Raw genomic sequence first — 14,941 nt, 5'->3', positions numbered from 1 at the left:
TCTTTTTTGCGATTTCACCAATTTATATCTTCATAAATAATATATTTGGGATTCCATCATACATGTTATGGTAAAATGAATGACGCCATTACAAAGTACAACTATTCCTGTAACAAATAAGCCATTACATGGCCTGTAGATAAAAAACTGAAAGTGCTGGAGCTCTTAGAAGGGGAGGAGGGAAAAACGGAAACACTAAGATCAAAATTTGCGCGGTCCACTGGGTCATTTTGGGCATGGTCCTCAAAGGGTTAATATGAGATTGCACTTCTAACCAAATGTGTTAAATAACTGTAATAACAATATTAAAACATATTATTACAATTATTTTCACATAGTAGATTGACATTAAGAGTACTTTTAATGCATAATAGGTAAAAAAAAGAAAAAGGAACATTTTATCTAGTTTAAGGTTTTTCTTCTATAGCATCTTCTTCCCAAAGGTAAGAAAAAAAAAATCAATTCCTTGTTGTACAGGAATCTGGCTGCGTGTTCTAGTCTACCCCCTACAGTAGTAGTATGGCTCTTTATTCTGAAGCTAACATATAACAGTTAAGGCTATATTCATATACTCTTTGGGTCTCAGTCATGAACAGCTGGAAAAAAAATGGGAAAAAGACCAAAAAAAAAAAGTCTTATGGGCACTTACACATTTAGGATTTCCCTATGAAAACCTGCATCATATAGCATATCTATTATACACAGGCTATAATAATAAAAAAAGGTATACTGTGTGATATATGTTTTTTCACTGCATGTCTCTGTATGGAAAACGCAGCCTGCTGTGCTATTCCACACAATTACAGGAGAAAACAGTACCTTCAACATATTCTGGTATAGCCAGGGGCGTAGCTAGGATCCACGGGGCCCCATAGCAAAAATTTCTAAGGAGCCCCCCTCCCCTACGCACAACACAAACCACTGCATGTGTGTGTATGTGTGTGTGTGTATGGATGTGTATATATATATATATATATATATATATATATATATATATATGCTTTACTAATGGTGCACTGATAACTCCTGACCTCTGCACGCACATTTTCCTTTCCTACTTGATTGCGCAGCTGGAGAACAGAGGTCAGAGGTTATCAGTGCAGTGAAGCAGAGATCTCTGTCTTCTGCTTGTTAAACCTTTTATTGTGTTGCAGCATATAAGTAAACATTGGGTCACTTACACACTGCATTACATAAGGGGATAAGTAGAAGCACACACGCTCTTACCTTCTCCCCTGGATCCCCTCCTGCATGGGCCCCATAGCAACTGCCTACCCTACCTCTATAAAAAGAAATTTGAACAGCGCTCCATAGCACAGATCAGGAGTATAGATAGTTGGTGAGAGAGGTAAACTAAAACTCTCACCTGGTAGTGTTGTGCAAGATGAGGCACAACACTCAAGATCACATGTGTTAGGATCGCTGCCACTCCCAGGAATTTCCATACAAGATGGATACCATGAAGCAAATCGACCTCCCTCCAACCCGGGTACGTAGGGCGCAGGTCCAAAAAAAGGCAGAGTAGTAATTAAAATTTATTGTAAATAAAAACATTCATGGCGACACAACGCGTTTCCAAACCGAACTGGTTTCTTTCTCAAGTGTCATCTTTCTCAAGTGTACCCTGCCTCTATGGTAGCTACGTCACTGGGTACAGCCTGTAACAATAAATGCATTGGTTGGATTACCAGAAAGCTGGTTACAATTTTTAAACATACTGCAAACACTAATAATGACTATATATATATATATATATATATTTAATCCATCACAATTTGGTCATTCTCATAATTGTAATATATCCCATTTAAACAGAATGTGTAAAAAGTTGGTTGTTTCCCTTTCCACTATGGTGGTTCTAGTTGGTGACATAACTAGCCTTAACCCCTTAAGGACCGGGCCTGAAATGGCCTTGAGGACCGGAGTAAATTTTATGAATATGACCAGTGTCACTTTATTCATTAATAACTTCGGGATGCTTTTACCTATCCGGCTGATTCTGAGATTGTTTTCTCGTGACATATTGTACTTCCCATTTCTAGTAAATTGGAGTCGATACTTATAACAAATCTTTATGAAAAAAAACAAAATAGTGTGAAAAATAGTGAAAAAATGCATTTTTCCAACTTTAAAACTTTTTTGCGTATACAGAAAGTGGTTATATCACATAAATTATATATTAAATAGCATTAGCAACATGTCTACTTTATGCTTGCGGCATTTATTAAACTATCTTTCATTTTTTTAAACAATAGAAAGCGTAAAACATTAGCAGCAAATTTCCAAATTTTCAGTAAAATGTCAAAATCAGATATTTTTAGGGACCTGTTCAGGTTTACCCAAGTGTATTTGAGGGGCCTGTATGTTAGAAAGCCCCACAAAGCACCCCATTTCAGAAACTGCACCCCCCAAACTCTGCAAAGGCATATCCAGAAAGTGTTTTAACCCTTTAGGGGAGTCACAGAAATAAAAGCTAAGTGTGTAAGAAATTTGAAAATTTTAATTTTCTGTGCAGAGATTTTATTGTAATCCAATATTTTTCATAATTATGAACCTATTACCAGAGAAATGCACCCCAATAATTATTGCCCCGTTTCTGCAGTTTATAGAAATACCCCATATGTGGCCGTATTGCAACCACAAGCCTCAGATATAAGGGAGCGCCTAGTGCATTTCAATGGCTCCGTTATATTTGGTCATTTCTGACTGTACCACTTCAGGTTTGCAGAGGCTTTGGGGTGCCCAATCCTAAAAAACACCCCTAAAGGGACACCATTTAGAAAACTACACCCCTCAAGGAATGTAACAAGGGGTGCGGTGAGCATCTGGACCCCACAGGTGCTTCACAGATTTTCCGAACAATGTGGTGTGAAAAAAGACAAAAGTATTTTTTACACTAAAACGTTGTTCTAGCCTTCAATTTTTCATTTTCACAAAGGGATAAAAGGAAAAAAAAGACACAAAATGTGTAGCGCAGTTTCTCCCGAGTACGAAAATACCCCACATGTGGACATAAAGCGCCAAGGGGGCGCAGGACGAGCCTCCAAAGGGAAGGAGCGTTTGGAAGCTGGATTTCACTGGAATGGATTTCAAGGGCCACGTCGCATTTACAGAGCCCTCGTGCTGCCAAAACACTGAAAACCCCCCACAAGTGACCCCATTCTGGAAACTACACCCCTCAAGGAATCTAACAAGGGGTGCAGTGAGCATATGGACCCCACTGGTGACGGGCACAAATGTGGAACAATGTGACGTGAAAATGAAAAATTTCATTTTTTCACTTTTACGGCACAAATGTGCCCGTCATCAAGGGGTCCATATCCTCACTGCACCCCTTGTTAGATTCCCTGAGGGGTGCAGTTTCCATAATGGGGTCACTTGTGGGGGGTTTCCACTGTCTTGGCAGCACGAGGGCTCTGTAAATGCGACATGGCGTTCATAATCGATTCTAGCCAAATCCAACCTCCAAACTCCAAATGGCGCTCCTTCCCTTCGGAGGCTTGCCCTGCGCCCACATGGCGCTTTATGTCCACATGTGGGGTATTTACGGACTCAGGGGAAATTGCTCTACACATTTTGTGTTTTTTTTTTCTCTTTTAACCCCTTGTGAAAATGATAAATTCAAGGCTAAACCAACATTATAGTGTAAAAAATGTAATATTTCATTTTCACGCCACATTGTTCCACATTTGTGCCCGTCACCAGTGGGGTCCATATGCTCACTACACCCCTTGTTACATTCCTTGAGGGGTGTAGTTTCCATAATGGGGTCACTTGTGGGGGGTTTCAACTGTCTTGGCAACACAGGGGCCTTTTAAATGCAACATGGCCCCTCGAAATCCAATCCAAATCCAGCCTCAAAAAACCAAATGGCGCTCCTTCCCTTCGGAGGCTTACCCTGCGCCCACATGGCGCTTTATGTCCACATGTGGGGTATTTCCGTACTCAGGAGAAATTGCGCTACATATTTAGTGTTTTTTATTACCTTTTAGACCCTTGTGAAAATGAAAAAATCATGACAAGATTAATGATTTAGAGTAAAAATTTTAAAACAATTACACTAAATGTTGGTCTAGCCTTGATTTTTTTCCATTTCCAAAAGGGGTTAAAAAAGAAAATAAACGCAAAACGTGTAGGGTAGTTTCCCCTGAGTACGAAAATACCCCACATGTGGACATAATGTGCCTTATGGGCACAGGGCAAGCCACCAAAGGGACATAGCGCCATTTAGAGGCTGGAATGGAGGATGGAGGCCATGTCGCAATTACAAAGCTCCTGTGCTGCCAGGACAGTAGAAACCCCCCACAAGTGACCCCATTCTGGAAATTACACCCCATAAGGAATCTAACAAGGGGGGCAGTGAGCATATGGACCCCACTGGTGACGGGCACATGTGTAGAACATGTGCCGTGAAAATAAACAATACAATTTTTTTCATTTTCACGTCCCAAATGTGGCCGTCACCGGGGGGCCATATTCCTGCTGCCCCCCTTGTTAGATTCCTTATGGGGTGTAGTTTCCAGAATGTGGTCACTTGTGGGGGGTTTCTACTGTCCTGGCCGCACAGAGGCTTTGTAATTGCATCATGGCATCCTCTAATGGGAATGACGGCCATACCTACTTAGCTGGGGAAAAGGGACCATTCTAATCTATTTGGGGGTATTAGGCCAATTATTAGTTTATAAGGTTGGAAATGACAGGTGTCCATCAAACTCAACCTGTGTTGATCCAGAGGAAGGCAAAAAACCCTCGTGAGGCAGACGACAGTAGCCTCATCACAGGGGAAAAATTCCTTCCCGACTCCATAATGGCGATCAGAATAATCCCTGGATCAACGTGACCCCTGAAATAGGAATAAGGGACAATAATTAGATAATGTAGAACCCCAATGACGTGTGGTGCGCCTTGAAGCGATCCAGTATGCAGGGGCCGGGGTGATCAGGACAGGTGTCACACTGGAAAATGGCGTCCTTCCTGATCCCCCTGTTACGCCACACTCTGCATTTCTTCTGGGGTCTCCTGTTCTCCAGTGTGGGGGACGTCACCTGGAAAATGTTGTCCTGGTGCGATACGGGGTCCCACATATCCAGAAGCGCTGGGTCCGCTCCATGGCTGCTAAATATTAGGGCGCTATTACTACTTCTGATATGTTCGGATCGTGCCGCAAGCTACAGGGCAGCGAGGGACCAGAAGAGGGGGTGCTGGTATAAAAGTTATCCCCGTACAGGTGGTGACCTTTATCCAGCAGTGGGAAGATCAGTTCCCGGACGACCTTCCCACTAACTCGGAGGATGGGGGGGAGGCATCTGGGGGCTGGATTTGGGTGTCCCTTCCTTCATACACTCTAAGGGTACGTGCACACTGCGGAATGGCGAAGGATAACCCTTCGTGCATTCCGCAGTTGGCACCCACCGGCGGACTGATGCGGGCGCGCGTCTCCGTCCGTGTCATAGACTCCATTCTATGCACGGGCGGATTCCGCTCTCTGTCCAACGTATTCATTCTTTTTATGGACGACGGAATCCGCCCGTGCATAGAATGGAGTCTATGACACGGACGGAGACGCGCGCCCGCATCAGTCCACCGGTGGGTGCCAACTGCGGAATGCACAAAGGGTTATCCTTCGCCATTCCGCAGTGTGCATGTACTCTAAATCTGTAAGTGTACCCTGAGGTACTCTCACAGAGTTTGTAGAATTTTACGCCATACCGTCATCTCTTATTGGGACGGTACTGGCGGAAAAGACGTGTCTGGGGGGCAGCGTACGCTACGCTACCCCCAGATACGTCATTGGAGGATGAGGATGATGAGGATTAATAGAGGGACGAAGGATCCCCCCATTCATCCTTACTGGCTGTTTCGGTGTCGGAGGCAATAATAACGTATCCCTCTGACGCGGAAAACACCCTGGGGGCCACTTTTATATAGGGATTGGTATATGGGGTATGTAGTGGTGTAGTGTCAAACTTTATTCAATGTAGTGTAGTGTAATGTAGTGTTTTTTACGTGTTTTTTTACAGTAAGTATAAAAAAAAAAACTACGGCAAAAATGGTGTTGCTGATAAATGCCGCACTTATGTGCGGCACTTATCAGCAGACCGTGGCAGTAGGATATAGAAAAAAAACACCCTACGCCAAAAAGGAGGAGATGCTGATTAGCAGCTCACTTTCGTGCGATGCTGATCAACACTCAGCGGCGATAGGGTGCAGAAAATACAAAAAAAAAAATTTGAAAAAAAAAAAAAAAAAAACCTTTTATTACATACTGAACATCCCCGTAGCTGCTGATAAGTGTAAACCCGACGCTGGAGCCGAAAATAGCCGAACGTGACGTCACGGAAGAAGCCGAAGACCCGAACGACAACACGAGGACGCCGCGAACCCGGAAGACGCCGATCAGGAGCCCGGGACAGGTGAGTAATGTACGAATACCTGCTCTGGACCCCTCAGCTACCTAGCTGAGGGGTCCGGAGCAGGTATTTATAACTTTTGGGGACTTTGATCGCCGTGAACGGCCGGCCGATAGCGGCCGGCCGTTCACGGCGATCGGGCCGGTGGCACCTGGCCACCATTACTTTTTACAGTAATGGCGGTCGGTGCAGTCCTCGGACAGCACCAACCGCCATTTTTTCCGGGTCATCGGGTTACCGATGACCCGGAAATGTTCCGATCGCCGCTATTGGCTGATCTGAACTGATAAGCCAATAGCGGCGATCGTCGGCATGGGGGGGTTAACAACCCCCCATGCCGACAGGGAGAGATGGCCTGCAGTGTATTTCTGCAGGCCATCTCTCCCGATCGCATGCGGCCGGTCCGCGGCGCCCTCTTAAAGGACCCGCGTACCGGTATGTCATGGGTCCTTAAGTGACAGTGATCCATGACGTGCCGGTACGTCATGGGTCCTTAAGAGGTTAAAGGGGTTGTCCAGGATAAATTCATAATTTGGAATGGTGCCAGGGCAGCAGGAGACAGTGATGCATACCTACCTGTCCCACTTTTTTTTTTTTAATTAAATTGTTTATTTTTGTAGCAAAACATACATAATAAAATACACATAAAGATCCACCATAAAAACATAGACATCGCTATTTCAATATTATTATAAAGAAAAAACAAAACACATTTCTCTTTTACTTCCTTTTCTTTTCCCCCACTCAACCCCCCCCACTACTCATCCTTACCCCCCCACCCCACCCCCATTCCGGAGCAAGAGGAAAATCAGCGCAGATAGGAGGAGAAAAAGAAAGAAAAAAAATGTGTCTCAGCAACGTCCTGCGACATGCAGCTCCCACCAGAAATGGGCAATTGGCATAGACAGTATAAAATCTATGCTAAGTGGCCATTTCCAGTGGGAGTGTAACATCAAAGGATGGTGCTGAAACCACTGACAGCAGCGGAGAGTGACCATCCTGGGGACCGACAGCCGCCGTGGAGGGGGACAGGTAAGTATACATCACTGCCCCCTGCTTTTCCAAACACCAACATGTCTGCTCCTGATATTACCACATGATTGCAAATAATGCCTCACATGGGCCAAGGAAAGTTGTCAATATACCTTGGACACATGGCAGAAGGAAGTGTGAAGTGAGGAGTCCTACTTCCTACTTAATTATGCAAATGAATGGGTCCACATTTGGTATAACAAAACACAACAATCACTGAACTCAGGGAGAACAGCGAAAAAAATCCAATAGAGTCGCCACCGATTGTCCCATACAAAATTTGAATATGCAAAGAAGGGTCCGTAGAGCCTCAGTTGTGAGTCTCAAAACTCGGGAATAGCCAGATATCCCTGTTTTCAGAGAAGGAAGCCCATTGCCAAGGGGTGCCTCCTAGTGGGGAGAGCACCAAACCACCCTGATACGTAGTCCCTCAGGTCCTCACTCTGTTGCGAGCTTTGGGACCTGAATAGGGAAACACCAGGGTGGCCCCTATAAGTCAAAGTCTAACTCTGTGGCGAGTATAACAACATAAGACAAGGGTTACCAAGGCTAGGCATCCATCCACAGATGCAGTTTCGGGGTATTTGCCCCTTGTCAGTGTGGAGTAGAATTCTGGCTACTGGGCTAACGGAGTACTCATTAAAAAGTCTCCACCGATTGTCCCTTACAAAATTTGAATATGCAAAGAAGGGGTAAACAGCATGAAGCTTTGTTACGTAAGTGCACCATTAGAGTAAACAGGCCAGTGAGGGCAGTGTCATAGACTGGGTAGCACTGTTCTAAAATGCCTTAAGATCATTGTTAATCATATCCCAATCCTTGATTAGTGAATTCTATAGGGACCTGTTAGTTATCTGCACCCTTATCTTTAAGAGGTCTTTCCCAACCATTTTGTAATGGGACAATGCTCTTTGTCATCGGATTTAGATCCCTAGGGAGTGCTTTAAAGAAAAAGACAATGAATTATCCAAACTGCTTAAGCCCCTAAACTCACTGGACAGTAACCCTATAAAACATATTAGGGGTATGTAGTAATGCTGCTGGAAAGTGATTTTCACAGAACAAAAAGTGTAGCTTATCATTAGGCCTACTGACAAGAAAGAAAACTGACAGAATTCAGTATTATTATAGCGCTTGAAAAGCACTATATTGTAATCCGTATTATTCTTCTTCTTCTTCTTCCAGACATTTTTCTGCGCGTAATACAGCCTGAACCGCTTTGCGCACACACTCCGTTCAAACTGCGTTTCGAACCCCCCGGTGGTGTGAGGTGTGCTATCTATTATTCGTTTCGATCGGATTTGTCGTTTTTAAGAAATTTACATTTAAAGACCCCGAATTTTCCATAGAAAATAATGGCCCATTGCAAATAATGGCCACACTCTAACCGCTAACAGCCAATATCAGCACATATGCAAATACTGTAGCTGAAATATAGCAGCCAATAGGAACTCTAAGGTCTTGTCAGGCAATGTATCACACCATCCACAGTCACATGTCCACTATTGGCCAATAGAAGATGTAATATATGGAAGGTCCTTAACGATTTTGTCTCACTGACATTAGTAAGATTGTCATGGTAACTGAGCAATGATCTTTACCATTATAAGTACCCAGATCTTAAAGGGACCCAGGTCGCCATTAGGCCCCGTTCCCACTGAGGAAAGGTAGCGGAATTCCGCAACGAATGCCGTTAGCCTCCCGCTCATAACGGGAGTCTATGGGAGGCGCGCGCTCCTGCTCTGTACGCGCTGAAGAATGAACATGTTCATTCTTCAGCGCGGACAGGGCAGGAGCGCGCGCCTCCCATAGACTCCCATTATGAGCGTGAGGCTAACGGCATTCCGCGGCGGACAATTCCGTTGCGGAATACCGCTACCTTTCCTCAGTGGGAACGGGGCCTGAAAGGAACGCAAGTTGCTCTTAAAGGGACCCAAGTCACTCTTAAAGGGACGGGAGCCATGTCGCTCTTAAAGGGACCCAAGTCGTTCTTAAAGGGACGCAAGTCGCTCTTAAAGAGACGGGACCCAAGTCGCTCTTAAACGGACAGGACGCATGTTGCTCTTAAAGGAACCCAAGTCACTCTTAAAGGGACGGGAGCCATGTCGCTCTTAAAAGGATCCAAGTCGTTCTTAAAGGGACCCAAGTCACTCTTAAAGGGACGGGAGCCATGTCGCTCTTAAAAGGATCCAAGTCGTTCTTAAAGGGACCCAAGTCGCTCTTAAAGGGACGGGACCCAAGTCACTCTTAAAGGGTCCCATGTAGCTCTTAAAGGGATTCAAGTCGCACTTAAAGGGACGGGACCCTAGTTGCTCTTAAATGGATGGGACGCATGTTGCTCTTAAAGGGACCCAAGTCACTCCAAAGGGTATGGGACCCATGTCGCTCTTAAAAAAACCCATCTCCCTAGAGGGACCTGGGTCCCTTTAAGAGCGACCTGGGTCCCTTTGAGAGCGACCTGGGTCCTTTCAAGAGCAACCTGGGTCCCTTTAAGAGCGACCTGGGTCCCTTTAAGAGCAACCTGGCTCCTTTAAGAGCGAAATATGTCCCTTCTAAAGCGAAATATGTCCCTTTAAGAGCGACCTGGGTCCCTTTAAGAGCGACCTGGGTCCCTTTAAGAGTGATCTGGGTCCTTTTAAGAGTGAAATTGGTCCCTTTAAAAGTGAAATTGGTCCCTTTAAGAGCAACCTGGACCCCTTTAAGAGCGACCTGGGTCCCTTTAAAAGCGACCTGGGTCCCTTTAAGAGCGACCTGGGTCCCTTTAAGAGCCAAATGGGTCCCTTTAAGAGTGAAGTTGGTCCCTTTAAGAGTGAAATTGGTCTCTTTAAAAGTGAAATTGGTCCCTTTAAGAGTGACCTGGGTCCCTTTAAGACCGACCTGGGAACCTTTAAGAGCGACCTGGGTCCCTTTAAGAGCGACCTGGGTCCCTTTAAGAGCTATCTGGGTCCCTTTAAGAGCGACCTGGGTCCCTTTAAGAGCGACCTGGGTGCCTTTAAGAGCGATCTGGGTCCCTTTAATAGCAACCTGGGTCCCTTTAAGAGTAAAATGGGACGCTTTAAGAGTGACCTGGGTCCCTTTAAGAGCGACCTGGGTCCCTTTAAGAGCGAAATGGGTCCCTTTAAGAGCGACCTGGGTCCCTTTAAGAGCAAAATATGTCCCTTCTAAAGCGAAATATGTCCCTTTAAGAGCGACCTGGGTCCCTTTAAGAGCGACCTGGGTCCCTTTAAGAGTGATCTGGGTCCCTTTAAGAGTGAAGTTGGTCCCTTTAAAATTGAAATTGGTCCCTTTAAGAGCAACCTGGACCCCTTTAAGAGCGACCTGGGTCCCTTTAAAAGCGACCTGGGTCCCTTTAAGAGCGACTTGGGTCCCTTTAAGAGCCAAATGGGTCCCTTTAAGAGTGAAATTGGTCCCTTTAAGAGTGAAATTGGTCCCTTTAAGAGTGACCTGGGTCCCTTTAAGACCGACCTGGGAACCTTTAAGAGCTATCTGGGTCCCTTTAAGAGCGACCTGGGTCCCTTTAAGAGCGACCTGGGTGCCTTTAAGAGCGATCTGGGTCCCTTTAATACCAACCTGGGTCCCTTTAAGAGTAAAATGGGACGCTTTAAGAGTGACCTGGGTCCCTTTAAGAGCGACCTGGGTCCCTTTAAGAGCGAAATGGGTCCCTTTAAGAGCTAAATGGGTCCCTTTAAGAGCGACCTGGGTCCCTTTAAGAGCAAAATATGTCCCTTTAAGAGCAAAATGGGTCCTTTTAAGAGCGACCTGGGTCCCTTTAAGAGCGACCTGGGTCCCTTTAAGAGCAAAATGGGTCCCTTTAAGCGTAAAATTAGTCCCTTTAAGAGTTGAATTGGTCCTTTTAAGAGTGACCTGGGTCCCTTAAAGAGTGAAATGGGTCCCTTTAAGAGCTACCTGGGTCCCCTAAAGAGCGACCTGGGTCCCTTTAAGAACTACGTGGGTCCCCATAAGAGCGACCTGGGTCCCTTTAAGAGCAATCTGGGTCCCTTGAAGAGCGCCCTGGGTCCCTTTAAGAGCAAAATATGTCCCTTTAAGAGCGAAATGGGTCCCTTTAAGAGCGACCTGGGTGCCTTTAAGAGCGACCTGGGTCCCTTTAAGAGCGACCTGGGTCCCTTTAAGAGCGACCTTGGTCCCTTTAAGAGCGACCTGGGTCCCTTTAAGAGCGAAATGGGTCCCTTTAAGTGTGAAATTGGTCCCTTTAAGAGCGACCTGGACCCCTTTAAGAGCGATCTGGACCCCTTTAAGAGCGACCTGGGTCCCTTTAAGAGCGAAATGGGTCCCTTTAAGAGCAACCTGGGTCCCTTTAAGAGCAAAATGGGTCCTTTTAAGAGCGAAATGGGTCCCTTTAAGAGTGAAATTGGTCCCTTTAAGAGTAAAATTGGTCCCTTTAAGAGTGACCTGGGTCCCTTTAAGACCGACCTGGGAACCTTTAATAGCGACCTGGGTCCCTTTAAGAGCAACCTGGGTCCTTTTAAGAGCTATCTGGGTCCCTTTAAGAGCGACCTGGGTCCCTTTGAGAGCGACCTGGGTGCCTTTAAGAGCGATCTGGGTCCCTTTAATAGCAACCTGGGTCCCTTTAAGAGTAAAATGGGACGCTTTAAGAGCGACCTGGGTCCCTTTAAGAGCGACCTGGGTCCCTTTAAGAGCGAAATGAGTCCCTTTAAGAGCGAAATGGGTCCCTTTAAGAGCGACCTGGGTCCCTTTAAGAGCAAAATATGTCCCTTTAAGAGCAAAATGGGTCCTTTTAAGAGCGACCTGGGTCCCTTTAAGAGCGACCTGGGTCCCTTTAAGAGCAAAATGGGTCCCTTTAAGCGTAAAATTAGTCCCTTTAACAGTGAAATTGGTCCTTTTAAGAGTGACCTGGGTCCCTTTAAGAGTGAAATGGGTCCCTTTAAGAGCTACCTGGGTCCCTTTAAGAGCGACCTGGGTCCCTTTAAGAGCGACCTTGGTCCCTTTAAGAGCGACCTGGGTCCCTTTAAGAGCGAAATGGGTCCCTTTAAGTGTGAAATTGGTCCCTTTAAGAGCGACCTGGACCCCTTTAAGAGCGATCTGGACCCCTTTAAGAGCGACCTGGGTCCCTTTAAGAGCGAAATGGGTCCCTTTAAGAGCGACCTGGGTCCCTTTAAGAGCGAAATGGGTCCTTTTAAGAGCGAAATGGGTCCCTTTAAGAGTGAAATTGGTCCCTTTAAGAGTGAAATTGGTCCCTTTAAGAGTGACCTGGGTCCCTTTAAGACCAACCTGGGAACCTTTAAGAGCGACCTGGGTCCCTTTAAGAGCGGCCTGGGTCCTTTTAAGAGCTATCTGGGTCCCTTTAAGAGTGACCTGGGTCCCTTTGAGAGCGACCTGGGTGCCTTTAAGAGCGATCTGGGTCCCTTTAATAGCAACCTGGGTCCCTTTAAGAGTAAAATGGGACGCTTTAAGAGCGACCTGGGTCCCTTTAAGAGCGACCTGGGTCCCTTTAAGAGCGACCTGGGTCCCTTTAAGAGCGAAATGAGTCCCTTTAAGAGCGAAATGGGTCCCTTTAAGAGCGACCTGGGTCCCTTTAAGAGCAAAATATGTCCCTTTAAGAGCAAAATGGGTCCTTTTAAGAGCGACCTGGGTCCCTTTAAGTGCGACCTGGGTCCCTTTAAGAGCAAAATGGGTCCCTTTAAGCGTAAAATTAGTCCCTTTAAGAGTGAAATTGGTCCTTTTAAGAGTTACCTGGGTCCCTTTAAGAGTGAAATGGGTCCCTTTAAGAGCTACCTGGGTCCCCTAAAGAGCGACCTGGGTCCCTTTAAGAGCAAAATATGTCCCTTTAAGAGCGAAATGGGTCCCTTTAAGAATGACCTGGGTCCCTTTAAGAGCGACCTGGGTCCCTTTAAGAGCGAAATGGGTCCCTTTAAGAGCGACCTGGGTCCCTTTAAGAGCGACCTTGGTCCCTTTAAGAGCGACCTGGGTCCCTTTAAGAGCGAAATGTGTCCCTTTAAGTGTGAAATTGGTCCCTTTAAGAGCGACCTGGGTCCCTTTAAGAGCGATCTGGGTCCCTTTAAGAGCGAACTGGGTCCCTTTAAGAGCGATCTGGGTCCCTTTAAGATCGACCTGGGTCCCTTTAAGATTTACCTGGGTCCCTTTAAGAGCGAACTGGGTCCCCTTAAGAGTGACCTGGGTCCCTTTAAGAGCGACCTGGGTCCCTTTAAGAGCAAAATTTGTCCCTTTAAGAGCAAAATGCGTCCCTTTAAGAGCAACCTGGGTCCCTTTAAGAGCGACCTGGGTCCCTTTAAGAGCGACCTGGGTTCTTTTAAGAGCGACCTGGATCCCTTTAAGAGCGAAGGGACCCACGTCGCTCTTAAAGCGACCCAGGTCGCTCCTAAAGGGACCCATGCCGCTCTTGAAGGGACAGGAGCCAAGTTGCTCTTAAAGGGACGGCACCCAGGTTTAAAGTTAAAAGGAAGTCACTGGTAAAGGCCGCTCTTTTCAAGCACTATGTATTTCCCTGGAAATGCAAATCTAGTTTTATAATGTTGATAGTAAAAGAGGAAATTAGAGAAAATATTGCCAAAAAATGTTCAACATAAAAGTTGATTTTAACAATAGTTTATCTTCTAATTACACATTCCATTTAAGACTTTTGACATACTTGCATATCAGAAAGATTCTACTGATTTTGTGCTTTACATTTCTTTGGTTTTCATTATACAATTGCTATACCACATACCATACTAGTGGTTCATTGGTTGACCAACGGATAGAATGCACTGTACCACCCTTACCCGCCAATGAGATATAATCTGCTGAGCAGTAATTCATACTCACCTGTCCTTTTCCTGCACCGTGCCCTGCAAATACTTCTCTGGCATCTGCTCATCAGGCCTTGCTCCTGGCAAGTATTCAGCTAGCGCAATCACTTAGGGCCTATTACACGGAGCCATAATCACCCCCTGTGATAAAGACAACTATCAGCCAATGTCTATCTTTTGGCCTGACCTTAAATCATCGGCCAACGGGCGCACATTCCTACGTGTAATAATGATGACCGCTGATTAGGGATGAGCGAACCGAACCGTTACGAACCAGTTTCGTTATGAACTTATGAAAAGTTCGTTACGAATCTGGTAAAAATAACAACGGCGACGCAAAATTGTACTTTTGTCACAGAATACACCAGGATACAAGGGATTATCACTCCTATAATCCCTTGTATCCTGGTTTTCTGTGAATATCAAGATGTGTGACGTCACCCCTGAGGAGACCTTAAATTAGTCTCCTCAGATATACCTGGGTGCTGCCTAATCAAAAATGTAACGTGACAGCTGTCCGTGAGTATTAACCAAGACACATGAAAGAAACTTCAATGTTCAAGCTTATAAAATTTATTAAGGTAAAATCAGTTCATATCTTTAAAATCAGGTTCAAAAATAGAAGAACCCTGTTTAGCTGCAACAACAAAAAGTTTAAAAAAAAAGTCCAAAAAAAAGTCCCATCACTGTCTGAGAAACAAAAAAAAGTCC

This window comes from Dendropsophus ebraccatus, chromosome 5 (assembly GCF_027789765.1).
Source record: "Dendropsophus ebraccatus isolate aDenEbr1 chromosome 5, aDenEbr1.pat, whole genome shotgun sequence".
In the NCBI taxonomy this organism is placed as follows: Eukaryota; Metazoa; Chordata; class Amphibia; order Anura; family Hylidae; genus Dendropsophus; species Dendropsophus ebraccatus.
This window is presented reverse-complemented; position numbering follows the sequence as displayed.